The following is a 5,000-nucleotide window of genomic DNA, read 5'->3' as shown; positions in this document are numbered from 1 at the left end:
CAGACTTCAGGTGAGGAGATTTCTATTTTCTTGCAGTGTGACTGGCATCATCACCACAAAAAACATTTACCTCTCTCTGAATTCCCTCTACAGTGAACCTAATATGACTTTTTACCACAAGCCATGTATGCTACTTCATCTGTGTAGATTTTCAGTGATCTGTTTAATAAAGAATCTGTGACAGGTCTCAGGTCACTTGAAGACAGACAAACTTCATGAATCAGATCACTGAAATACTACTTTGGCAACTGTTTCTGTTTTCTGAATGCAACACTCACCTTGGCAAAATCTGAGTAATCTATTTTTAATTAAAACTGACTGACAGTACATGTTTGTCCCCAATTTTAAACCAAACAGATCATAGCCACTCCTAAAGACCTGACTCCGGGCTGTGATTTTCTAACATCACATCCAGAAATCTTGTTTTTAGAGTAAGTAATTACTGTTTGAGTAAAAAAGAGAAAGAGCGAAAGGGAGAAAAAGGGTATATATATATCCCAGTGATTTGGTCTGCCAGTCAGCTATAGCAATACAATCAAGTTTCAAAGTTTGGGAACAAAGTGTGGGTCTGATGATGACAACGGCACTATGTTATAAATCACAGTATCATAAAAGAACTTAAAACCAGAAGTAATTTTCACAAGAAGGTTTGGAAGTAATTATGGGAACAAATGCTTACACTGAAGTTCATCTGTTATCACTCTTTTTCTGTTAAGACTGAAGAACAATAAGAATGCAGAGATAAGAAAAAACAGATAAAAAGCAAAATTTTTGATCAGGAAAACAGTCCTGGTTTCCCATTTTATTTTTAGCTAACAAGACTCAATACTGCATAACACTATGTTTACAATAATGACTAGTTAGAGGACGGAGTCTTGTATGCATTAAAGCAATGCAAATTTGAAGGCATTTATAAATTTTACGCATTCACAAACTCACTCACTCTCTTTCACTCTCTCTTAACAGAATCACAGTAATAGGAGTCACACTAACATCACTAGCACACTAGCGCTAGTGATGCTAGTAAATATAAAATCAGCACCAACATTAGTAGTATTAATAAATGGTATTAATACTCATAGGCATAATAGTCTTACTATTATCAGCAGACATGATATATGGAATAAAGGAAGTAATGTTGATAAGAGGAATGTAGATTTTGAAAATAATGTCAAGGATTTGATTCATCGTATGAAGATGGACAACAGGATAATAAATGGGGAAACGAGAGAAGGGACGAATGAGGAAGAAGGAGTAAAAAGTAAAGGGAAGAATGAGCAGGAGGGGAAGAGAGAGAAGGAAAAAGATTGTGAGGAGATGAGGGGCTGAAGAAACTTACGAAATCATAATTTCTTTGAGAAAGTATACAAAAAGTCTAAAAAGCAAATCCTAACCCCTGAGCAATCTAGCAACCACAATGGTTCTTTTTGCACTGTAAGTATAACATGAATGGATGGATTGCAGCTGATTCACAAAGTATAACATGAATGGATGGATTGCAGCTGATTCACAAAGCTAGCTATGAACTGCACAACTGTAGTATGAGGGGAAAGAGAAGAGTGCAAATTTTAAATTGCCTAAGATGAGAGTATGGGTAAACTGAGAGATAAAAAAAAAATAGTGAAGACAATGCTGCCCATAATGATAATGACAATGATGATGATGATTGTGGCAGCAGCAATAAAAGGTTACAATAACATTATAGAAAGTATTTTTCTATTTTCATTTCATCACTTCCATCTCTCTTCTACGTTTTACTTCCATTAATAATAGCATTACAAATACTTCGTTTAAGTAAAGTAGGAAGTATTTTGCTTATACTCCGTATTTAACATGTTGGATCTGGCAGCAGTGACGAGACTTTCCCATCACGGAAATTTTATCTAAGGGCTGGAGTGTCGAGAGAATCTTGCCGTAGGATATTATTGCCAAATAGTGGGTGATGGAGAAGTTTGGCATGAGTGCACAAAGATTTTAGAGGGACACTGATGCCATGGGCCTTTATAGGAAGGGGATCTTCCATTATTTTCACTGGTAAACAAGGGAGTAGTAAGCCATGCTTGGTAGAGTGCCAGCTTCCCCCTAAAAGAAACTCTTCATGTCCACCATTACCAGCTGTGCATGGTGCATTACAGAAAATTCAACAATACAGAAGTATGAAAAATAACACAAATAACAGTGTTATTTGTAATTACTATTACTGCAGAATTTAACCCATCACTGCAGAGTGAAGAAAATAAATAAAAACTCTATGCTCTGGAGATTAATGGCAACGAGCTAACTTTGAGCACAGGAGTTCACTACATCAAGCAGAACACCCTGCTTGAAGCGCTTTGGTGCGTCATCACGGCGGTTTGTTATGATGCTGGAAGGCGTGACCCAGCGGTATCGGGTTAAACTAACGGTAGAGCAGAACTAATGACTAAAACAGACCTCAGAAAATAGCAAACAGCATACACACATCTGCAGAAAGAATTAATAGCATTACAAAGTGGAGGAAAAGAGCCTTGAGTGTTCATGTGGGCTGGCTGGTCTGGGAAAGTCACCCGACACTCAAGCCTGATGATCATATTTTGGTCCATGTGCGAGCCATGAGGTACCTGACCTTAATGGGTTAATACCCATTAATGCTGAGTAAAATTCAGGCTAAAATTTAGGTTATTGAGCCGGATAATAACCAGCTCTTGGCCAGCCTCTCCTAGCATCATCTCAGCCACAGGGAAGCGGGCTAATGTTATGACTAGATGTCACTTGGCATCAGTAATTTTTTTTTTTCATGATCAGATAGGACATTATCTGGAATGAGTGAATTATGTTCTAAACAATATTTTAGATATCAATTATAAATCACTGAATTTTGGGGGGACGGTCTGGATACAAGAGCTTTTTTGTTTAGCTTAGCAAATAACAAATATTTATAATCATACTATTGATACGAGTAAGCATATATTGGGAAAAAAAATCAAAAGACCATTATTAATTTTCTAGGTAAAAAATTTATCAAAGTTCATATTTCTGCTACACCCAAAAATTAAGGTGATGGTTCCTCCAAAAGCTTCAGTGTAGAACCTGTATTCCACTGTAATTCAAATGGCATTTGATATCCAACATTATACTGGCATTTCACTGCCTTCCACAACATTTCTTAATGTTTTTGAATCATTATTGAAAATGAAAAGAAGGCACTTGGTAACTCTATCAGCTGATTCATGTTCAAATGGCATTACAAATGTCATGACAAGAATAGCATAGCTAACCAACCCTGTCTGTCAATAAAAACATTGGATCAATTTCCCCCACTTGATGATATAGTGTTCTGCCTCTACCACCATCACCCCTGGCCACCCTCGCAGCCCCAGCTACTCGCCCTCCCTAAAGATGTCCCAGACAAGTGCAGCAAAAAAAGTAACATGTTTCTTGAAGAAAGTGAAAAGAAGCAATAGAATACCCATGAATTATAATAGTTGAAGAAGATATGCTAAAAAGAGATAAGTGAAAACATGGATTGTGGTGAAAAAACAATGCGGAAATGAAATTCACTCATTCAAGTTTACGAAGTGCATGTGTGAAAATGTCATTTTAGACCATGGAAACAAGAATGAGCCAAGAAAGAATTATTTTCCATCAGCAGAATTGTCTTCTTGTTAATTGATGCTTTAAGAAGTATATTCATTTATTTGGCAAAGACAACACAGTGACATGAGAAAAATTAAGGTTTCCTTGGAGCCATATGAAAATTTGCAGAGGTCCTCGTTATGGAGAAAGAGCCTGCCAAGACTTAGACTGGATTTTTCAAACAAGTTAACTTTTTAACTTTAAATTGTAATTGATTTACTTCATATTTGTCTTAATTTGATAGGCACAGTGTGTTTTACATTTTTTTATCATTTCTTTATATCACAATCAAAACAATATTTTGTTTCAATTTTAATTAACTTATATTAGAGTTCAGCCGAGTGCTCCAGTGTTTTGTTTTTTTATTTGTTACAGAGAAAAGAAAAACAAAATTGCCAAATACTCTACTGGTAATTTTCAAATTATCTGTATCCTCACATTACACTTATATATGAGCTGTCAAAGTTGCCATATTTTGTCTCTGATTTTACTCAGTTTATTTTTCTTTCCTTTTAGATGGATCTAATAAAACTTTCTACAACTAATATTGGGGTACTTTAGCAATCTATCTTTTAACCCCTTGCCGACAGGTAAGATGGGTAGACACGTGCTATGCCCACTGTTAGTACTTGTTTGATTGTTTTACACATAGATGGCTATACTTGTACTAAGTCACCAATGATTTACGAAATATTTTACATTATCTTATTTTGCCGCTTTTAATATTAAAAAACTATCATAATAATTACAATGTTTCTAATAAAAATAACACCATCGATATTCATAGCACTAGTACGTTTTTCCCGCCAATTCAAATCAGGTATTTAGTCACAAGGTCTACTAATTGACTCCTACGTGGCTAAGCACTAGCAGAGCCATCTATGGGGAGACATTTCACAAAAAAATATAGAAAATGGGCACAGCATTTTCCCCATTTTTTGTTCATTTTCCCTGGCGGCATTGGGTTAAGTTTACATTAAATTGGTAATGTAAAAATGGGTTTAAAAAAAAAAGCATGAAGTCCCTTAACAAAACTCACAACAAAGGCACTGAAAACACAAGGGTTGCAGATTTCAGTACACGGTCTGCCTGTTTGTCTTTCTCTATCTTCCTCTCCCTTCAATCATAAATAAAAGTGTAGTATGTGGATAACTACTAATTACATCCCTGGCCTACATATACAACTGGGTCTATCATAATGAAAATGCCTGGAATACACTAAAATAGTACAAAACCTTTGCTAATGCCCAAAAATACAGCTCCAAAATATGTATACCATGAATATCTAAAAGAAGATTAATCTCTTAGCACTCATTTTCCACTAGTATCTGGGTCATGGTCAACCACTTGAAATCCATACAATAAAAATAATGATGGTGATAATG

General features: G+C 35.6%; 1 protein-coding gene across 4 annotated transcripts in view; it reads right to left on the bottom strand.

Moving 5' to 3' along the window:
* Nucleotides 1-5,000, bottom strand: part of LOC125042578 (Krueppel homolog 1-like) — a 37,326-nt gene that overhangs the window by 20,858 nt on the left and 11,468 nt on the right. The gene's annotated exons all lie outside the window — the stretch shown is intronic.

The sequence above is a fragment of the Penaeus chinensis genome, chromosome 32 (assembly GCF_019202785.1).
Source record: "Penaeus chinensis breed Huanghai No. 1 chromosome 32, ASM1920278v2, whole genome shotgun sequence".
NCBI lineage: Eukaryota > Metazoa > Arthropoda > Malacostraca > Decapoda > Penaeidae > Penaeus > Penaeus chinensis.
The sequence above is the reverse complement of the archived record's forward strand: the minus strand, read 5'-3'. Positions and strand labels throughout refer to the sequence as shown.